General features: G+C 43.1%; 1 protein-coding gene and 1 long non-coding RNA gene across 4 annotated transcripts in view; one reads left to right on the top strand and one right to left on the bottom strand.

The window, feature by feature from the left end:
• The window catches only part of Abhd12 (abhydrolase domain containing 12, lysophospholipase), a 60236-nt gene that overhangs the window by 10965 nt on the left and 27078 nt on the right, over window positions 1-22193 (top strand). The gene's annotated exons all lie outside the window — the stretch shown is intronic.
• On the bottom strand, window positions 1628-13643 carry LOC134486181 (uncharacterized). The gene is made up of 2 exons (XR_010064986.1): window positions 13524-13643; window positions 1628-13411 (listed from the first exon to the last, which is right to left on the bottom strand). It is a non-coding gene; the product is annotated as an uncharacterized LOC134486181 (long non-coding RNA).

The following is a 22193-nucleotide window of genomic DNA, read 5'->3' as shown; positions in this document are numbered from 1 at the left end:
TTATTTTTGAGACAGGGTTTCTCTGTGTAGCCTTGGCTGTCCTGACAGGCAAGCTTTGTAGACCAGTCTGGCCTCAAACTCACAGAGATCTTCCTGCTTGTGCCTCCAGAGTGCTGGGATTGCATCATGACCACGGTGTATTTCATCCTTTCTTAAAGACCTATTTATTGTAACTTTTTTTAATGTACTGATTTATGTTAGAAAAAAATTCCATCTTTTGCCTTTTCGTTTCATTCAAGCAATTTCATGTGAAGAACATCACTGACAAGAAAAGCAGTCTAGAAACAGAAGAGAAAGTCTCAACAGTTCAGGGACACAAGGCATTCTGACAAAGCATGTCATGTCAGGACCCTGAAATAACAAAGATCAATATTGTAGAACACTTAATATCTAGCTTAAGGTTCCGGAAAGAAGAGACTGTCAAACCAGTGTGGGCCACATGGAAGCTTGCCAGTGTCTCCCCAAGGTCTCAAGAGAAAACTGAAAGATTCTGTAGGGAATCCTGTAGTGATCCAGGGATGGATCTCTGGGTGTACAGTCACCCAGGAGATGCAGTTGCTATGGTGAAAGAGAATCTCAGGGGCCATCACTCTCCCAGTCAGCTCCTTTCTTTGTGTCTGATTCGGAGTAATACAGATCCCATAGTGGAAATCGATAACACAATAACAGGGAAGTGAAATTCTCCTCCGGAGTTTTAACTGTGTGGTGCATATTAGAAGTAGGATTTGTATCTTATTGTATTCATTTAACAAGTAGCTTTCGCTTACCCTTTCTTGAAAGCTAGATAATACAACTAACATGGCACAAGAGTCAGGGAAATCCCAGTCTATATGGAACTTACAGTCTAGTGAAGGAGAAACATAGCCAAAAGGCAGCACATAAGTACTGAGGTAAATTTCAACAGCGTGGTGATGTACTGTGGGGGAAATAGGAAGCACGGCCATGTCTGAGCCTGAAAGTGAGCTCTACTCTGTAGTAAACTTTTTTGTTGTTATTGGTAGAACCCTTCCCTGACCGCCTTCTCCCAACATACACACAAAATCAGACCTTCCCACAGTGGGATACTCGCTGTTCAATCAACTCTGCCAACAAAATTCTCATGATTTCTGCTTTCCTCTTTGAAAACAAAGAGACATTAGAGATTGCTGCTGCTGCTGCACGTTTCATTACGGCCTTCAAGTTCTCAGCTGCGCAGTGCAATTGCTTCTTATAACCAACTGTGCTGGAATAAGACTTCGAAGGTTAAGATTTCCTCTTATAAAAAATTTAATCCAGCTACTAGTGTTGGGGCAATGATCTTTATTAATGACTTTATTCTTTTGTTCCTTCTAAGAGAATATGTTTAATAAGATCAAATCCAAAGCACTTCAACTGTTTTGGTGATTACAGTAATGGAGTGGTTAACTTTTTGCTGCAGCAGGACGTCAGACAGTACAACGTAAGGAAGAGGGGTTTATTTTGGATCATAGTTGGAAGAGGGTGTGATTTGTCGTGGCAGGGAAGGCATGGTGGGTAGAGCTGCTCAGGACTAATGTGCTGGTAGTTTTATGTGTAGGTCTCTCTTTCTCAGTTAATTTTCTCTGAAACATTCTCACAGATACTCTGAGGTATACGTTTCAGACTCCTTGGGGGTCCTAAACGTGACATTGAAGGTTAATCATCACAAGTCTACTCTCTGTCAATTTTCAAACATATTACTTGAATCTGTAATACTTTATCCCATCCCTTCACATTCCTACTCACAACTCCCCAAAGGAAATCCCACTCCTCTCTGTCTCATAATACTAAATGCCGTTTATTTAATTTCAAGGGTACCTTTAAAACATTATTCAGAAGGTTAAGTTCAAAATATCTTTGAATTGATGCTTTGACTCAAAGCATTCTCTTAATTTGAACCACTGTAAAAATTTTAATGTTATATACTTGCTGTGGTTAAAAAAGAAGTCAGAATGGTTCCCAATGGTACCCTGGTGGTCACTCTCTCACTAGTTCCAGCTCCAGCAGGTCATTGGAACTAGTGGCTCCACGCTGCACCCAAGTACTGTCTGACCCCGTCGGTCCACGAGCCTTTCCAGCACCGCACCCTGCCAAGCCATCCTGTCCTCACTCACAGCTCCCTTGGTGGGTTGTTGCCAAGCCAGTTTCATACAGAGACCGCCTATCTCGTGGCTCTCTTACTGTGGACTCGATTAAGTCACCCAATGAAAGAACACACCACACAATAACCTCTGATCCAATTGATAAGATATAATTTGCCCATCCAGACAGCATAAAATCCTGTACATACCCATCCTGTCATAACAACTTATATCTATGCGCAGAGAAGAATCTTAACATCTGCTACCCTGTTCTCCTAGCTCCTTCCTCTTCGCTTTCTCTCTCTTCCTCTCCCTCCCTTCTAAAACCTCTGTTCCTGCCTCCCTTCTTGTCCAATGACAGGCCTTGTTTTATCTTGTCTGCCTTCACCTGCATAATGACATCAACCTACAATATATGTCCAATATATAGTGGCACAGAGGAAACCTTCCCATTCTAAAAGGGAGGGAACATAGCAAAGAAACAAAGAGCAAGCCCATCAGGGAAAACACCAAATTTTGTAGTTCTAGGTTCAGCATTTAGGGCTCATGGTGCCATCATCTTGTCTATAACAGGCTTGGGTAGCCATGACCCTGTATCCCTGCTACCTGTGACATACATAACATCTGAGCTCACTCCTCTTAGTGCGCACACCTTTTCTTGGTGATAATCTACATTCCTAGCATCTACAACATGTAGGGTCTGTCTCTATTACAGTTTGGGCTTCACATTGACAGCTTTACGAATAGCCTACTCAGGAGCTAAGGGATTCCTACTCTGCCACATGTTGCCTGGCCCACGTGACTTTCCTGAACCTTGACATAAACCTTCATTTTTCTGCAACATGTGTATTTTACATGCCTTGGAAACTAGCACCATAGATGACTCCATGTTGTGCTTCTGGCTTCAAATGTACCCCAGCTTCTTTGGGACATAACTTGGGTTCATGGTATCTTTTCTATTGTCCCAGTTCAGAGTCAAAGATCACTCTTTAATTGAACCAGAATGTCAAAGTAGTTCAGCTAGTTTGTCTGAACTTTAAAACTTGCTCAAGATCTTCTGTTCACAAAACTATGTTTTTCACATTCTTTTGTTCCACTTACGCAATCTCATTATAAAGGCAGAGATCAGTAAACATGCTATAGAGTGGATACAGTTTTGAAATTACTGTGTAAAACATGTTACCTTCTAATTTAGCCTAATCAAAATTTCAGGACATAGAACATAGCTCAATCTTTTGCTAGAATGTAACAGAATTAGCCTCAATAACAATTCTTGATAGAATCTGAGAGGTCCAAACGACTCCATGGGAAGCAGACTGGGCTCCTCAGAAGAAGCCACTGACAAGGGCCTTTAGTCAGTGACAGCCCTGATTTAGGGACGATAAGTCTGGAGCTGAGTCAGCTCCTGGGACACCTGGCTGAGGAGATAACAAGGCCAGAACTGAGCTGGTTTCCAGCATTCTTCAGGGGCTCACCAAGTATAATGGAACTAACGTAGCAGCCAATCAAAATTGTACTGATTTCACTGCTTTTCCCCCTACCAATCATATTAGAGTTACCTAAATCCTTCTGGAAAATTCCCTGAGCCCTGCATAAAAGGGGGGTCTATCAGCCCCTTGGGTTATCACCATTTTGATCAATGGTGGACCCCTGCATGCTGATAATTTCTGCAGAATAAACGTTTTTTGCCTTTGCAAACTATTTGAGTCTTGGGTCTTCCTTTGCGACTTTTGGACCCTGACAATCTTTGTTTCCTGGGGAGTAGTCTTTCTTACCTGCTTTTCTATTGGCAGTCTATTCTGAATTTCCAGCAGGACAGCTCATTTGGCGGTGATTGCAACACTCCAGGGTTTCTCCATGCCACAGCTCCAAATTCCTCCACATTCCTCCCACATTCCTGTTCTCAAAGCCTATGAACAATATGCTTAAGTTTATCACAGCAGGATCCTCTCAGAGATACCAGTTTCCTGTACTTAGTTACTTCTTTACCTTTTTCTTTTCTTTTCTTTTTTTTTAAACATTTATTTATTTATTATGTATACATCATACAGCTTTCTGCCTGCATGTATGCAACTACAGGCCAGAAGAGGGCACCAGACCTGATTATAGGTGGTTGTGAGCCATCATGTGGTTGCTGGGAACTGAACTCAGGACCTCTGGAAGAGCAGACAGTGCTCTTAACCTCTGAGCCATCTCTCCAGCCCCCTTCTTTACCTTTTTCAATAGTAGGACTGAATATCTGACAGACAAGTTTAAGGGAAGAAAGCTTCATTTTAACTCACAGTTTCAGAGGGTACAGTCTGTCACAATGGGGAGCAACTGTGTTGGCAGGAGTGTGTGGCAACACAAAGAGGTGTGTTTCAAACCCCTCGTTAATTCTGAATACAATCAGGTCAACATGAACGCTAGCCATCATTGCAGGTATTGCTGAAAAACAATTATGAATACTTACTTCTTCAAGGACAACTAGAACTTCACCTCTTGGCAAGGTGTGGAGCACACTTTGTAACCCCAGCAGTAGAAAGTTGAAACAAGATCACCTGTTTGAGGCCAACCGGGTATAATTAATTAGTGAGACCTTGTTTTAGAAAACAACAAAAAGTTGTACCTCCAGCCCACTTAGAGACACATGGGGTTGCATTTGTCTTGAAGGAGCTGAAACAGCACTAAAGCAAAAAAAGGGGGAGGATACGTGCAACGTTTGTCTGCTTTTTACAGTCGTATGTGGCCCAGGCTGGCTTCAAAAGTACAGTGTAGTAAGGCAGGTTTTGAACTCCTGAGCCTCTACTTCCCAAGAACTGGGATTAGAGATGTAGACTCCTACGCGCAGATGAAATAATGTTTTCAAAACACCTGGTACTGAGCAACAAGAGCCAGTAATCCCTGGAGGTGACTGACAAGGGAGAGGACTATTAGACTTCTGGACCTGACTTCTTTGAGAGTTCCCATGCCAGAGCACAGCAAAGGAGAAACTGAGGCATGGAGCCTAATGGACCTCCTGGGTAATGGATTTGGAATGGAGTGTCTAGAGACTGCTGGATTGAGTACCAAAAAGAGGACAGGGGCAAAGGGAGAGACTGTAAGCATTCAGGAGAGCACTGACCAACATGTGAGGACTGAAGTACTCTAAAAGATTAAAGGGATTAGTCTGTTCCCTTCAAGACCAAATTCATGGAGTATATAGTAAAATATTCAAGAGCATTGTACTTCAGTGGTGGGAAATAGCTCCAGACTGAATACTTCTTCAGATTCCCCAGTTAGTCATAAAAAGTAGGACCCAAGAGAATCAGACCCTTCTCTTTTATCTGTGTCCTCAGAAGTGGTATTGACAGGAGTATAAAAGAATAAGCTAGGCAGTAGTGGCGCATACCTTTGATCCCACCACTTGGGAAGAGGTAGCAGACATCTCTAAGGCAGCATGATTTACAGAGATAGTCCAGGACAGTCAGAGGAGCCCTACTTGGGAAAATAAGTGTGTGTGTGTGTGTGTGTGTGTGTGTGTGTGTGTGTGTGTGTGTGTGTGTGTGTTGGTACATGCCTTAGATTCCAATCTGTAGGAGGCAGAGGCAGCTGTTCTACATAGTGAGTTCCAGGATGGCCAGAGCTACATAGGGAGACCTTGTCTCAAAAACAAACAAAACAAAACAAAAAAACCCATAGTTAATTAATATAAAATAATAATATCTAGCACTCACCACTGAATATTTGCAAGATCTACCATCGTATCAAAGATTACCAGGCCTGCGTGTTTGCTCAAGCTGTTGCAACAAAGTAATGGCAAACTGGGAAACGGCAAAATTGTTAGCACAGTTTTCTGAAGGCTGACTGCCTTCCTTTTTCTTCACATGGCCTTTGTCTATATATGTTTATTACTGTTTTAGTTTTGCTTATTAAGACAGCATATTATGTAGTCTACGTTGGCCTTTAGCTTATTACATATCTGAAAATAACTTTGAACTTTTGATCTCCCTCCTTCCATCTCTCAAGTACTGGTTTACGGGTTATGTACCACCACTCCCAGCTCAAGATTCGCCAGTCTTCACCTCATTATTTCTTTTTTCTTTTTTGCTTTTCCTCTTCCACCACTTCTTCCTGTTCCTCATTTTTGTTTTGTTTGTTTGTTTATTTGTTTGAGACAAGGTTTCTCTATGTAGCCCTAGGTGTCCTGGAACTTGAAGATGTTTGCCACTCCTGCCTGCCTGGCTTAATTTATTTTCTCAAATTTCTTCTTATATGCATTGATCATAATAGATTAGTGCTGACCCAACTGATCTCAGCTTAGCACAATTAGTCCTTTAAAGGTCTACTTCTAAATATACTAATATTCCCTAACACTGCAAAAAAAAAAAAAAAAACCCAAAACTACATTAAATGGGCTCCCAAGTTAAGTGCCAACAGCAATAATATTTTTTAAGAGATCAATGCACAGTGACAAATGGATACATTAACGAAGAGGTCATAGCAGTGATAAATGGTTTTGCATATGATTGGCAGAGCTTCCAAATATACATCTTAGCTACTTTTATTATCACTATAATAAAATATTTTGCAGAATCATCAAAGGATAAAAGTGTATTTTGGTTTAGTTTAGTTTATCATAGCAGGGAGAACATGGTAAAGTTCTTGGCAGTGTTTATGATGGCAGGACTGTGTGGCTAAGGCAACACATATCTTAGCAGATCAGGAAGCAGAGATATGATGGATCAAGGCCAGGCTAAAAACCACACTCCAGTGATCCTTCTCTGCCAGATCTTGGTGTATCTCCACAGAGTTGGAAGTGGGCAGTGAGGAAGGGGTGAAGGAGAGAGAGAGAGAGAGAGAGAGAGAGAGAGAGAGAGAGAGAGAGAGCGAGAGAGAGCGAGCGAGAGCCCGCGCACGAGCGAGGGCGCTCACACTGACTCAGCACAACTGTTATTCTGCAATCCTGGATGTTATTGTATGCATTTACACAAAGTCTTCAATGTACAATAGCAAATGTGAACCCTCATATAAACTATGAACTCTGGGTACAAATGTGTTGATGCAGGTTCTTCAGCAGACAGGTGCTGCTCTGTAGGAGATACAGGGGAGGCTGTATATATACAGAGAGGAATATATGAGAAATCTCTTTGCTTCTGTTCCATTTTGTTATCAACTTAAAACTTCTCTAAGAAACTAGGTGGGTTTTTTTTTTTTGTTTTTTGTTTTTTGTTTTTTTTTACTTTTTACTGATTCTTTGTTAGTTTTACATCATGCACCCTAGTCCCATGCATCTCCCTGTCCCCTCATATCTGATCTTCACCCTTGCAACCTCCCCTCCGAAATAAAACATACAAGCAAGCAAGCAAAGAAAAAAAACATCTATGGCCACCATATGCTGTGACTGACAGGGGGCAATCCAGCTCTCATGCCCTTGGAGTTTGCTCACCCACACCCATACCACCAGAGCCAGCTCGACTGTACTGCCCAGTCTCCCAAAGATGTGGGACCCACTCTCCCAAATGCTGCAGCCTGTGAGGGGCTGGGCCAGCCCTCCTGCTCTCACACCTTTGGAACTGGCTCACCTGTGTCTTCACTATCAGGGCCAGCTCTACTGTATTGCCCAGGTAAGGTGCAGTGCCCTGTTCTCCAAGTGCTACAGGGCCAGCTCCCCCACTCTCCTGATCTGCAGTTCTAACTGTAGGTGGTGAGTCGGGGAGGGCCTCACCTCTGTACCAATGCCACCTCATAGAGTGGTGGGGCCAGCTCTCCTTTGCTCTCACTCTTTGGGTTGGCTCACCCATTCCCCTTCAATCAGGGGCTAGCCCTACTGTGCTACCCAGAGTCCACTTTGCAGAATACTGCTGCCAGAGAAGGGCAGAGCCAGCTCACCTGCTCTCATGACTCCAGGGTCACTTCTTCCAACTGTCTCAGGTGGCAAGGGGTGAGGGGACAAAGGGCATCTCCTCCTGGCCCAGGCCACCTCATGTCAGAGGGGTGGCTGAGCCAGTTCTCCCATGCTCTTGCCTTTGGAGCCAGCTCACGTGCACCCCCTCCAACCAGGGCCAGCACTATTGTGCTGCCCAGATGAGGAGCAGGGCCCCTTCTCCTGGGTGCTGCAGCTGGCGAGGGGCAGGGCTAGTTCTCATGACCTCAGGTGGTGAGGGTCAAGGTATCACCCCTAAACCCACACCACTAATGGCAGATGAGTGATGGGACCAGCTCCCTCAAGCTCTCACCCTCTGGGCCTGCTCACATGCACTTCCTGCCACCAGGGTCATTTCTGCTATACTATCCAGGCAAGGCTAGCTCTCCAAGCTCATGACCCTGTGGGCAGCTTTCCTCACTCCCAGTGGTGGCAAGAGGTGGGTAGGGGTGCATCACCTCTGCACCTGTGCCACCCCATGAAGATGTATGGCAGGGTCATATCTCCCACACTCATGCCCTCTGGGTTGGCTCACCCACACCCTTTCCACAGAGACCAGCTCCACTGTGCTGCCTGGACTAGGCACAGGGCCTATTCTCCCGAGTGCTCCTGGTGAGAGATGGAGCCGGCTCTTCTGAGCACTGACTCCAGTGCGGGCAGGTACAGTTAGTCACAGCTCTCGGACACCCATGTGTTTCCCAGCAGCCGCCTCAACCAGGGACATCCCCGTATTCTCTAGTGGTAATAGAGCCACAGACATTGACACCAACTCCTTCCACTCTGTAGCTGTGGACTCAGACATGGCCCTTAGTGTCAGCTCAGACTGGGACCTCACCATGACTGCAGAGGGTAGGCTGGCCACTCATAAAAGGCTACTTCATGCTTGAGTCTCCAGTTCCATCTCTCCTCATAATGCTCAGGCTGTTTCTCTTCTCTCTCACTTCCATCTAACCACCACATACTCGCACATTGTGGCTCACATAGCTGGTGGGCGCCTGGGCAGTATCTTTCATCTGTGCTGTGTGGTGTGGTGGCAAACTGGTGTCTATGACCCACCCGTGGCATGAGCTGGAAGGCATGGCTGTCCACAGCTCTTTGTATGTGTTCCTCCTCATGTGCTGCTCTGCCTGGATTCGAGTTTGATTTGATTTGTATGAATCCTCGGCATGAGACAGCTTTGGCCATCAAGCCAGGCATCAAGCCAGGCATTGCGCTAAGCATCACGATAGGATGAACAAAGGACTGCCATCTGTTCTGCCACCACCAAGATGTCCCTTTGCCATTTCAAGTGGGTGAAATTAGGTTTTTAAAAGAGAGAAATGAGTATTGACAGGGCCAACAGTGGTAAACAGCATGAATCCCCAAATACGCTAGGTGAAGTAAAAAAAAAATAAATTCAAAGTCATTTCTAGTGGCAGAAAGTAGATCCATAGACATTTGAAGTTGGAGGGGTTGAGAGGGAAGCATGGGAGGGGCTGGACACAGGGTCACAGACAGCCCTCTTGGTTATCTTACTCTGGTGATAGAATTTAAGTTCAAACTTAGCAGATTTTGTACTTTATGTAGTTAGTGTGTCAATTATGTCTCAGTAAACTGTTTTTAAAGCTAAGTAAACATTATAGTACTTTTGCATGAGTTTGGAAGGAAAATATCTGACTTTGGTCTAGTCTGTGGTAGGATTCTGTTTTACTCCTGCTGGCCCTTGGTATTTGTAAGCTTTGTCAGGTAATCTGAAACACCATGGAGAAAGCAAGATTGTGTTTCCTTTGTGTTTTTTTTGTGTATTTCTGACGATGCTTTCCAACAAGGGTTCAGTGGAATGGAAACAGTGGGCAGGGATGTGAGTCACTACCAAGTAGAGGCCAGACCTGGGCATGCCACTTGATAGCACTGAGTTCATTTCTCCACAATGGGAGCGCAATCTATGTTTCCTACCTTGCTGACTGTACAAGCCATAGTCAACACATTCATGTTATTGGTGTTTAAGAATAAAGTTCTGTAGTTTGTTTCCCTATCTGTTAACCAATTCAGTACTTCCAAAATGTAAAAGAAGGTCACAGAAAATACCTATTTTTGCCTAATCCCCCCTGATGGCAACATTGGTGCAGTATTGGGGATGTACATATTAGACTCCATAGATGGAGTTTACTGCATTCTCTTGCAGATGCCTTAGTCTATTTTCTGCTACTATAATAAAACACCTTAAACTGGGTAATTTATAAAGAACATAGGTTTTATTTCATAGTTCTAGAGACTGAAAAGTCCAAGATGAAATTCCAGCATGTCTGACAATTCACCACTTTTAAGATTTCGCACACCTTGGTGTTGTGTACTCAAATGGTAGAGACAGAAAGGCAAGATGGTGAATGCTGTCTGAAGTCTCCTGTGTAAGGGCTTTAGTTGGGTCCATGAAGGAGGAGCCCTCATGGTAGAATCTCAGAAAGGCCATGTTTTTACACAGACAGCACCTGAAGTTTAGGGGGAGCACATTCAAACGTGTGACAACTGACACATGTTACTACTTTCTAGGCTTACAGTGGAGCCAGGTTTACATATTGAACAGTTTCTTAGAATTTGCTATACAGAAAAAGGAGGCCTTCTAGCTAGGGCATATGGGAAAGCAGTGGGGGGTCCATAGAAAAAGGAGTAAGTAAGATGAGAGTAGCAACTCACATCCCCAAACTTGAGGATCTGCATGGTCCCGTCTAGCCAAGTAGAACAAGCGCTAGACATTAATGATCTTGTTGTTAAAACAATCCCTTTTGTTTGAGGCTAAGGTTACCATCTTGCCAGTAATGAGACTTCTTCCATAAACAAAAGGAAGGATGCCTCCCAGGGGCAAGGATTTAAGGCATGTGCCACCATGCCGACCTTAGGAGCCCCAATTATTAGCTTGCCATGTGATGTAAGATGTAGGCTCCAGAATAGATTTTGTCCAGAAGGTAGGCCTCCTGGTACTAATCTTGAGGGATGTGGTCTCAAATAATCTAAAGTGTTTGAGCTACATTTCTATTATCTAGAAGGTGACTAAGAAAAAAATTGAGGCTGGCTAGATGGTTTAGTGGTTAAAGGCAGGCTAGCAACCTGAGTTCAATCCCCAGAACCCACATTTTAAAAAAATCCAGGGACAATTAGGTGATGGAGAAGAATGTTTACAAAATGTTGAGACAATAAGTCTACTCAATTCTGCCAGTATAGATCAGCATTTGAAAACTACAAGGATAATCTTTACACAGTGCACAAAAACATCACTCCAACAAATCAGTACAGAAATGCAAATCAAAACACCACTGAAATGCCACTTTAAATCCATCGGGATGGCTCACATTAAAATAATAATAACAGAAATACTGGAGAGTCGCTCAGTGGTTAAGAGCCCTTGGGATGCCCTCTTCTGAGCTCTGCTGTTACCAGGCATGCATAGGGTGCACAGTCCTACAAGTGAACAAAACACTCATACACATGACATAAAACAAACCTACCAAAAGATAAACAACAAACAAAAACAGAAGAGGATGCGGAGGAGGAGTGGCACACTGTGAATGGAAATGTGAAACAGCATAGCCATATGGAAAATAAGCATTGAATCACCATTTAACACAAGTCTTCTGGGTATTATACTCAAAAGAATTGAATGTAAAGTCTATACCATGACTGCCTACATGAGCTGAACAAGAACAGCATTGATAGACATAAGCCCAGTAGACCTCAAACCTAAGCAAAGAACTAGAGGAAACGAAGGAATGTTAAGAGCTGAAGAGATGGTTTTTCCAGAGAAGAGCACACCAGTTATCCAGTACCAACTGTCAGCCCTGAAAACATGCATACAAGTAATATGCAGATCAAGCAGGTTATACTTAACTATTTAGGACTGTGTGTGTGTGTGTGTGTGTGTGTGTGTGTGTGTGTGTGTGTCTGGGGAAGGGAAAGGGGAAGTAATTATCTTAAACATTAAACAATTTTTTTTAAAAAAAGAAAATAGGGTCTAAAAATCACATTCTTGATCTTGCCATTGTATTTACGAAGCATGCAAGTGGCCCAGGGATGCATTTAAGGTTGAAAGGATCAGCAAAAGGTGGGAAATGGAATATTAATTAGCCTTAAAAAGGAATAGAGGGATTGGAATGATGGCTCAGCAGTTAAGAGCCTGCACTGCTCTTACAAAGGACCTGAGTATAGATACAGCATCCAGGGCAGGCAGCTCACAACTGCCTGTAACTTCAAGTCCAAGAGATCTGACATCACATTCTAACCTTCACGAATAATTGTACCCACATAAAGATACCCACACAAACACACATATGTGAATAAATAAATAGAAATGAATATTATAACCTGATTATTGGAGACATTGAGTGAAAAGTCAGTCACAAAAAGACATAACTTCTGATTTCACTTGTTTGCAGATTATTCATGTTATGGGGAGTGACAAATGGAGACTACGAACACCTGGAGACTAGAAAATGGGAGCCGTTGTTTTAGTGGGTGTAGAGTTTCATTTTACAAGATGAAAGAATTAGAGATGAATAGTGGTGATGGTTGGTCAACAATGAATGCATTTAATAATTTAACTGTACACCTAAGGTGAAACTTTTAAGACAATTATTATTTTGTACATAAGTAGAGATCAGAAATTTATGGGGAGTCAGTTCTCTCCAGTTCTCTCCTTCAGTTCCAGAGGCTGAGCTCAGGTCTTCAGGCTTGGAGAAAGCACTTCTACCTGCTGAGCCATCTCTCTGACCCCCAAGAGGATGCATTTTGTTACATGCTTTTATAGTAAGAAAACTGAAAGCCAAGTATGTAAAAGAACTATTACCTACCATGTGCAAGGCCTTGGGTTCTAATCACAACTATGAAAACTAAGAATAAACTTTTCTTAATACTAAAGGATGGGTTCTAACATTTCCTCTCACTTTGCCATCTGTAATATGAAAAACTACCCTCCCCCCAATATGTCCTTTGTGTTCCCTGTGGTTTCATCATGTAGATGACAATGGCAAGCATCTTTGTGTGGGTATGACATCCTGTATTAAGATAAAATTATCACTCAGCATGCCTGTAATCCCAGCAGTCAGGCTAAGGCAGGAGAACTGGCATGGGTTCAAGCCTGAGCTTTATAATGAGTTCTAAGCCAGCCTGGACAGTAGAGTGAGACCCCGCCTCAAAAACAAACCTAAACTAGGAAAACCTAGTGTATAGTAATCTGTGAGTTTATATACATGGGCAAGTGGTTGTTAAACAAATGATTTTTTTTTAAATTAACTTGAGTATTTCTTATATACATTTCGAGTGTTATTCCCTTTCCCAGTTTCCGGGCAATCATCCCCCTCCTCCCTCCCCTTTTTTATGGGTGTTCCCCTCCCCATCCTCCCCCCCTTGTTGCCCTCCCCCCAACAATCTAGTTCATTGGGGTAAACAAATGATTTTTGAAATCAGTTTTAAAAAATACCTAGGACTGGGGATTTAGCTCAGTGGTAGAGCGCTTACCTAGGAAGCGCAAGGCCCTGGGTTCGGTCCCCAGCTCCGGAAAAAAAAAAAAAAAAGAACCAAAAAAAAAATACCTAAAGGGACACATAGGGAAAAATGCAAAATCAAGAAAAACATTTGAGAAGGAAAGGAAAGACTCGATAGATGTTAAGGCACACTGTTCTTGAGTAGTTGAGATCACAACTGCCCAGTCCTACTGGATGACTCCAGCGTAGTTCCAAGTAGATTCTCTGAGGCTAAGGCTTCCAGAGTGGCAGGAACCTCTGCAGAGGAAGGTGGCAGGCAGGTCTGGTCCATGCTGCAGCGCTCCTCAGATGAGTAACAGGAAGTGAGCCAGGACAGGAGATCAGAAAAATCCCTTCTGTAAATTAGTGTGGGATAAAGGTCGAGTGAGTAATCCAGGAGGTGAAGTGTTTTTCCTGGTTCTAGAGATCAGGCGCAGGTCCTTGAGCTGAGTGCTAGCCATGCAGTCTTCCGTGTAGTTGCACCTTCAGCCTTGGATTCATTCACTTGGTGGTTTGTTTTGTTTGGGTTTGTTTTTTGTTTTGTTTCTTTTTGGTTTTTGTTGTTGGTTTATTTGTTTGTTTGCTTGCTTTGGATTTGATTCCTTGCTTTTTACCAAATCTTTTGAGAGGCAGACATACGGCCATTTGAAATAAAATATTTGAATCTACATCTCATTCTCTGTACCAAGCATCAGAAATAATGTGCTGGGTTTGGTGACCCATGCCCTTAATCTCAACACTCAACAAATCAGGCTGATCTCAGTGATTTCCAGGACAGCCTGGGCTACACAGAGCCACCCTGGTTTGTTTGTTGTTTTTTTGATGTACAAATGGATCATAGTTAAGTTAAAAATACTGAAAGAAAGGATGAATGAAAATGTTTATAATCTTGATATGAAAAGGAGGCCTTTTTAATTATGAAAATGTTATTAATATATGTTCATTAAGCAGCAGAGCAGTCTTCATTATGATGTTGTAATATATACACTAATTAATATATTCCAAATGAGAACACTGACCTGTTTGACCTGTTCCCCCCTCCCCTCCCGTGGATCCTGTCCAAGCTGTTTCAGAAGCTAAAGCAGTTTCAGGAATCGCACCATAAAACATGTTCACAGAGTGGGGAGGAGGAAATCCCCTAACTAAAACCAGAGCCCACATCACCTTAGTGAGGAAAGGTGGGAACTCGCCTCAGCTTTTCTCTTTTGTGGCTACATTAAGCCAATCTGTCTCCAAGTATTCATGTTTACCTGGTCTTTACTTTTCACTTCTCAGGGGGATGCAAGCTTGTGAACTTGGGATTCTTCTGCTTCAGCTTCCCAAGTGCTGGGATTGTAAGTGTGTGTCACCATGCTCTACTTAAACTGGGCTTTAAACCTAAGAACGCTTACATCACGCACGGAACCATAAAAAGCGAATACTTACAAGGAGCTAACTGCTCTAAAAAGAGCTTCCAAGAATTGGGCTAGATGGTTTGGCAGTTAAGAGCAGTTCCAGGGGGATCTGATCCCCACTTCTGACCTTCCAGGGCGTAAGGCATGCATATGATACATGCTGACAAAACTCTCAAAGTAAAATAAATAAATCTCTTAATTTCTTAAAGCTTCTAGTAACTAAGAAGAAGGAATATCAGGGTTGGGGATTTAGCTCAGTGGTAGAGCGCTTGCCTAGCAAACGCAAGGCCCTGGGTTCGGTCCCCAGCTCCGAGAAAAAGAAAAAAGAAGAAGGAGGAGGAGGAGGAGGAGGAGGAGGAGGAGGAGGAGGAGGAGGAGGAATATCAAATTGCAGTGAATATTATATTGTGCGAAGGACGTAATTAAAAAACAAATCACCTCAGCGTATGAAAGGACACTCAAGTGCATTCTGCCTCTTCTCTGTGCCACCTCCTCTACCACCAATACTAGGGATACAACCCAGGGTCTCAAAAGTGGATGAGCAATTGCTCTACCAATGAGCTACAGCCCAGGTCTACTTTTGATCCTTAATTACAGTACGCCCAAAGTACACCAAGATGGCCATTTTCACCCATCAGACTGACAGCATTTCATCTTTGGCAATTGCTTTGCTTTTGAGGGAAGCAAGGATTTCCCTCACTTTGTAATTACAGATGAAGATTTTTTTTTTTTTTTTTTTTGGTTCTTTTTTTCGGAGCTGGGGACCGAACCCAGGGCCTTGTGCTTCCTAGGTAAGCGCTCTACCACTGAGCTAAATCCCCAGCCCCACAGATGAAGATTTTGATCTAAGAGTTTGCATTTAGGACCTTTCTAGACCTGCCTATACCTGCGTGCACAAAACTGTGTATATATAGAGTGATTCATTGTGGTGTTTGCTCGAAACAACCTGATTGCTCAGAGTAGGAGAATGCTTTTTCAGTGTTTGTCTTGGTCTATTGAGGTAGGAGGAGCAAGAAAACCATATGAATTGATATAGAAAAATTCCTGGATAATGTTGTAGAATGAAAGAAAAACCAAGGAAGAAAACATACTGTGTAGCATACCCCTTATGTTTAAGAGGGGGATTTATTTAGAGCATGTTTGCTTATGTAGGGGAACTCTGGAATCAACTTAATAAAAACAGTTATTTCTGGGCCCAGGGGCGACAGTATTTATAGTGACAAGTTAGCAGTCAGATCTGTTTTTTGTTGATTTTCTAGGTTATTCGGGGCTATGGATCGCTGACACACACTGCAGGATGTGTTTAGGCCTTGCTGATAGCAGGGGGATCAGCCTCTCAAGGATTGAATGCTGGCAACTTCTAACTAGAAGGCACTTGCTTTTTACTGTTACACAAAGGGCACCTTTAGCAAATCAGTTTCTGCATACCAAAACCTCTTTTCTTATCTAGGGGTCTTCTTGAAGGAACCATCACTTCAGTGAAGGCTTTGAGAATCCTTCAAAGGAGCAACCCCATAATGCCTTAGATAACAATCGCTATCAAAAGGCTACTTCAGTGCTTAGATGCCATCATCCGGAATTCATGCCAGATAAAATGGGTCTGCTGAAATTCTGCTACAGTTAGGATTTCTTTGTAAGGCGATGTACACAATCTTTAAAATTTATATATTACTTAAAAACAAAAAATGAGCATGTATATGACTATACATACACATATATATGCAGGGTGGGGAGCGGGAGGGAGAGAGAGAGAAGGTGCCCGTTTGTGTGTTTGTGTCTGTGCTTGCTGTATAGTGCCCAGAATGACTTAAAACTTTTGACCCTTTCTCTTGCTTCCACCTCCTGAGTGCAGAGTTTACAGGCATGGCTAGAGTCTAGTTTCGTATAAATTAGGAAACACTTGCTGTTGTACCCAGTCAGTATAAGATACCAGCTGCATGTTGCCTTAGATGACACTGTCAAGAACCACTAACATGGTCCTGTGTGCTTCCAGATGGCCTCGGAATTCTCCACCAGGCAGCCTGTCCATATCACCAGTTGTACACGCTAGAGAGACAGTGGGCTAATTTGTTATGCCCTGCTATCCCTTTTTCACTGTAGAGCCCAACTTTATAAGAAGTAGTAGGGGTTGAGCGTAGCACTGCTATACCAGGATGTTAGTGTCGGCTGGTTTAGCATCATGTGATGGGAGGTGATTTGTAGTTTTCATCTCATGTTTTTTACAACTCCCCATTTTTCCTGTATTTATATATACTGTTTTCCTTGGAAGATTCCTGTACAAAATTACAGCCTCCTGTCAGGCAGGGATGACTGTGTTTAGTGAGGTTTTTTCTGTTTTGTTTCATGGCATGGGCTCACGTATTTATGCTGGCCTTGAACCCTCTGGGCAGCCGGGGACATCGGTGCATTTATGTGAGTGAGTGCGTGCCGGGCACGTGCACATTTACTTACTTGCATGTGGAGGCCAAAGACCAATGTCAGGTGTCTCCCTCAGTTGCTTTCCATCCTCCTTTTTTATATTTATTTTATGGGTGGGCGGGGGTCTGTGCCACAGCCTTCAGAAACAATCCGTGGGAGTCAGTTCTCTCCTTCCACCATGGTTTTCCTGGGATTGAACTTAACTTAAAGGCATAAGCCTTTGCTCACTATTTTGCACAGTCCCACACTATATTTTCTTGAGGAAGTTGTTAATCCTGTGATTCGCCCAAAAAACCTAACTCCATCATTTTGGAACAAATTTAAAGCAAGTTTTACTAAATATTAAATACTGACCAAGAGGTGGACTTTGGTCAGGACCATTCCCCAGCTAAGAATTCCCAGAATTTCCCAGCTGAGAGTGGCCTTAGAGCCAAGTGTTGCAGGGACTTAAAAGGACAAACCTATAGGCCACTGTACTTTCCCACGAGGTTTTGTCGTTCCCAAGAACTACAATTTCCTAGCATTCTAGGAAGGTACATGATTCCTGGGCAGGTGGGGCTTACAGGTCAGTCTGGGGCATTGTATAGTCTCAGTGCATATGGAGCTCATGGATTGTGGTAGACTGGCCAGGCAGTGATCTAGGGATCGTCCTGTCTCTCCATTTCCAGTGCTGCAATTGTAGATGTGTGCTACCTACTGTACCAGTCTATACATTGCTGAGGATTCGTACTCAGGGTTGTGCATATTTGAGACAAGTATTCAATCCCTGATTTTTTTGTTTGATCAGTTCTTTTATTATTGTTTTCATTATATATGTAATGAGTGTTTTGCCTGTGTGTCTGTATATGCACCAATGCATATCTGCTGCACTTAGAGGCCAGAAAGTGTTTGAGCCCATTTAACTCAATTCGTGGGTGTTTGGGAGCTGCCATGTGGATGTTGAGAATTGAACCTAGGACCTGGGAAAGAAGCTAGTGAGTGCTCCTTAACTGACCCATCTTTTCAGCCCCTCGGTCACTTCTTCATTGTAGAATGCTGGGTCCAAGGATAGCTCTCCACTGCTGGTGGGAGAATGTTAACTGTGAGTTTGAGACCAGCCTGGTCTACATTACAAGTTTCAGGACAACCAAGACTACACAGTGAAACCCTGTCTCGGAAAAACTAAAAAGAAAAGAAGAAATTACTTGTGTAAAAATAATTTTCTTTAAAATAAATAGCATATGGAAATCAGTGTACTTCCAAAGCTTGTCAGGTTTTCTGATTATGAAAGTGACTATGTTCATTGTTAAAAATAGGTATAAAGGAGAAAACAATGGCTACAAGTTCTCTCTCCCTGGGCAGCACTTACCCTTCTAGTTGCATTTGGATGCTGTAATCTCTGTACACACAAGCACAGTTTGCATTTCTAGCTAAGATTTTGGCGTTTGTTTGTTTGTTTTTGATAAGGGTCTCACAGTGTAGCCCGGGGTGGCCTTGAATTCAAGTTGTTCTTGCCCTAGTTTCCCCTAGTGCTGGGGTTACAGACATGTACCACTGTGCCCAGCTCTGCACGTGATTTTATGAATTGTAACTTAATCACTCTGTATGCTGTATTTGGGTCCAAGTCCTCACATAGAGATGACATTGTTTTTAACATTTACATAGCTCATGTCTTCCTTGTTTGACCCTGGCCTCCCTCTGTACTACTGGGTTGCCATAATGCTGCCTAACTGAAAGATACAAAGGAGTAAGAGTGACCTGATGTGGACAAGGAGACCACATGTGGCCTGAGTGGCACCCTTTGTGCTTTGCCAAGAGTCTTGCCTACTCCTGATAATGCTTGCTCTGTCTGGGATTTTCTCCTGTGTGACCTTGTCCTGCCCTTACTGTGTTTTGACCCACATGAGGAAGGTTGTACGGGTCCTGGTCCAGATGCATATGCAGAAGCAGAAGGAGGGAATTAAACATAGACTGGAGATGACACAGGATAGTGAGCGAGCCTCACAGCACCATTGCACAGCACACCTGTGAAGTGGCCATCCACTGGACAAGAGGAACATGTGGCTGCCCATCGTGACATCAGGGAAGTTTTAAAAGGATAATTATACTTCTCTCTGTGGAGAGCCTGCATGTTATGTACCCAGCATGTTCATAATACATGAGTTCATCATTTATTTAATCAACTTCCTACGGATCTGGCTTTTCTGGTACTTTTTGCTATTATTAGCAATTTTCTAGTGTTCACTCTGTTCCTTTTTCAGAAAGTGTCTTGTTACTTTGAGTAATTTGAGATTTGGTGAGTCAGAGTATGAATATTTACAATTTTAATACTGTTGTGAAGGTGATAGTGACAAGGTTATAAAGTTTTTCTGTTTGCCTGGAATCTTTAAATGCACTACTTCCCTTTCACCTTCATTAGCTGTTAACACTAAATGACCGTTTATGGATGAAATTGAAAATTTTTTATGTGACACTTTCCTTAGATATATATGCTACATAATATTTATTTCACTTGAATCTTGCAAACTCTTGTAGATTATTACTTTCCTTGAGAAGATATTGTTGGTCCAGGCTGTTATAAGAGCTGGTAGGCTGGAGGTATATGTAGTTTGGTGGTTGAGGGCTAACCTAGCAACCTATAGCTCCTGGGTTTGGTGCTCAGCACCACCCCCCAAAAATATTGTCTTGCTGGATTCGTTTTCTTACCTAATCAGAAGATTCTTTTTTTTTTTTAAGATTTATTTATTTATTATATATAAGTACACTGTAGCTGTCTTCAGACACACCAGAAGAGGGCATCGGATCTCTTTACAGATGGTTGTGAGCCACCATGTAGTTGCTGGGAATTGAACTCATGACCTCTGGAAGAGCAGTCGGGTGCTCTTAACCACTGAGCCATCTCTCCAGCCCCCTAATCAGAAGATTCTTGATAGAAACTGTAAACTTCTGCCTTTGTTGAGTTATTAATTTCACAAGCAGTATTTCTTGAGCGCCCAAGTGCTAGTGACAGTGTCAACAATATTATATATATCATGGAAAAGACACATAGAAATTATGTATTTAGCTATTCCCTTACAGACTGTAGAGGGGAAGGAAAGATCAGATTAGACCGGAGTCCCAGGAAGACCGCAGAAGTGTCAGTGAGGCAGACCTGGCTGACGTTAGGACTGGAAGCTCCAGGTGTGGAAACAGAGTGTGTGAGGAACTGAAGGATCTGGAGGGTTGGACCAGTGAGTTGTGCTGAGTGGAACATCGGCAGGACACCTACATGGCCAGGCACATGAAGAAGCTTTCTCTGACTGCACAGTGGAGAATGGCACTAGAGTAAACCAGGTGTGAGGCGGAGGCTTGTAGCTGGAGTTCTCTCCAGGAGACTAGAACATCGATCTCCAAAGTGGACCATCCAAACATAGTCATTGTGTCTGGGAAGGAACTGTGAGACCTAATTACATTCATATTTAGAAATTAATCCACCTAAACATGCAGGTCATACTTGTGTGTAATCTAGGAAGCATGTATGTAATGAAATTATTTGCTTTTTAAAAAGTTACTAATTAATACATGTGAATAATGAAAAGTGATTACCAGGGCTGGTAGTTACTTTCTTAACTACTCTAATACTTTCCCTGATCGCTGCAATGAAGTACTCTGAAAAAAGCAGCCTAGGTGACAGAGGGTCTGTTCTGGCTCACAGCTCAAGGTACACTCCATCACGGTGGGGAGTGCAAGGCAGCAGACAGTTAATAGCTGGTTACATTGCATCCACAGTCAGGAAACAGAGAGTGGGTAATGCATGTTGCTGCTCCGTTTCCCTGCTCCACTCATATGGTCCAGGGTCCCACACAGGGACTGCTGCCATCTGCACCGAGTTGGTGTACTAGTTTGCTTTTATTGCTCTGCTGAACACCGTAAGCTAAAGCAGAAGGTTTGTTTTACTCTGCTTACATTTCCCCATCACAATCCATCATTGAGGGAAGTCAGGGAAGGAGCCTGGAGGCAAGAACTAAAGCAGGGACCGTGAAGGGATGTTCCTTACTGGCTGGCTCCTTATGGCTTGCTTTACTTGCTTTCTTATATAACCCAGGACTACCTGCTCTGGGCTGGTACCACCCACAGTGTGCTGGACCCTCTCACGTCAATCTCTAATTAAGAAAATACCCCTATCTGATAAAGGCCTCTCCTCAAGTAAGGTTCACTCTCCCCAAATGACTCGAGTTTGTGACAAAAACTAACTAGCACAGTTGATCTTCCCACCTCAATCAAAGTAATCCCCACAGGCATGCTAGAGGCATGGTTCTACATTGTATCAAGTTGACAGTTGACACTAGCAGAATAGCACAAGCCGGTGATCCCACACTTTGGAGATGGAAGTAGGGGGATCACAGACTCAAAGCTAGTCTGGGGTCCAAGCACAACAAAAAGGAGAAAAGGTTTTAGGACTAGGAGTGTTGCTCATGGCAAGATACTTGCTTAGCATGTGTGAGACCTTAGATTCTATCCCTAGCAATGTAGTTAGCTGACAAATTTTGTGTGGCGCCGAGGGATGACTACTCTGAGCAAGAAGTGCTGGTCTGAATTGAGAGGCAGTAATTGAGGTGACTAAAAGCAAAAGCATTGAAGCAGGTGCCAGAAGACTTGGGTGCAGAATGCAAATGTGCAGGGAGGGAAGTACCGAAGTACTGTGAGGCACTTGGCAAACAGTGTTCACAAGATGGAAACTGTGGGGCAGAGCAGGTGGTGGAAGAAGAGAGGAGCCTGTAAGACCGGGTGGAGACCCAAGGAGAAGACAGGTTAAAGAAACACAGTGCAGACATAGGTTTTGCCAAGAGTCAAGTCCCCTGAAGCATGTCACTTAGTCCTGCTGTGCTCCAGCTATTTTTGTTGTGATCACTGAGGATCCAGGCCATTGACCCCTCACAGTTCTACACATTCTTCATCTCCCAGATGG

The sequence above is a fragment of the Rattus norvegicus genome, chromosome 3 (assembly GCF_036323735.1).
Source record: "Rattus norvegicus strain BN/NHsdMcwi chromosome 3, GRCr8, whole genome shotgun sequence".
NCBI lineage: Eukaryota > Metazoa > Chordata > Mammalia > Rodentia > Muridae > Rattus > Rattus norvegicus.
This window is presented reverse-complemented; position numbering and strand designations above follow the sequence as displayed.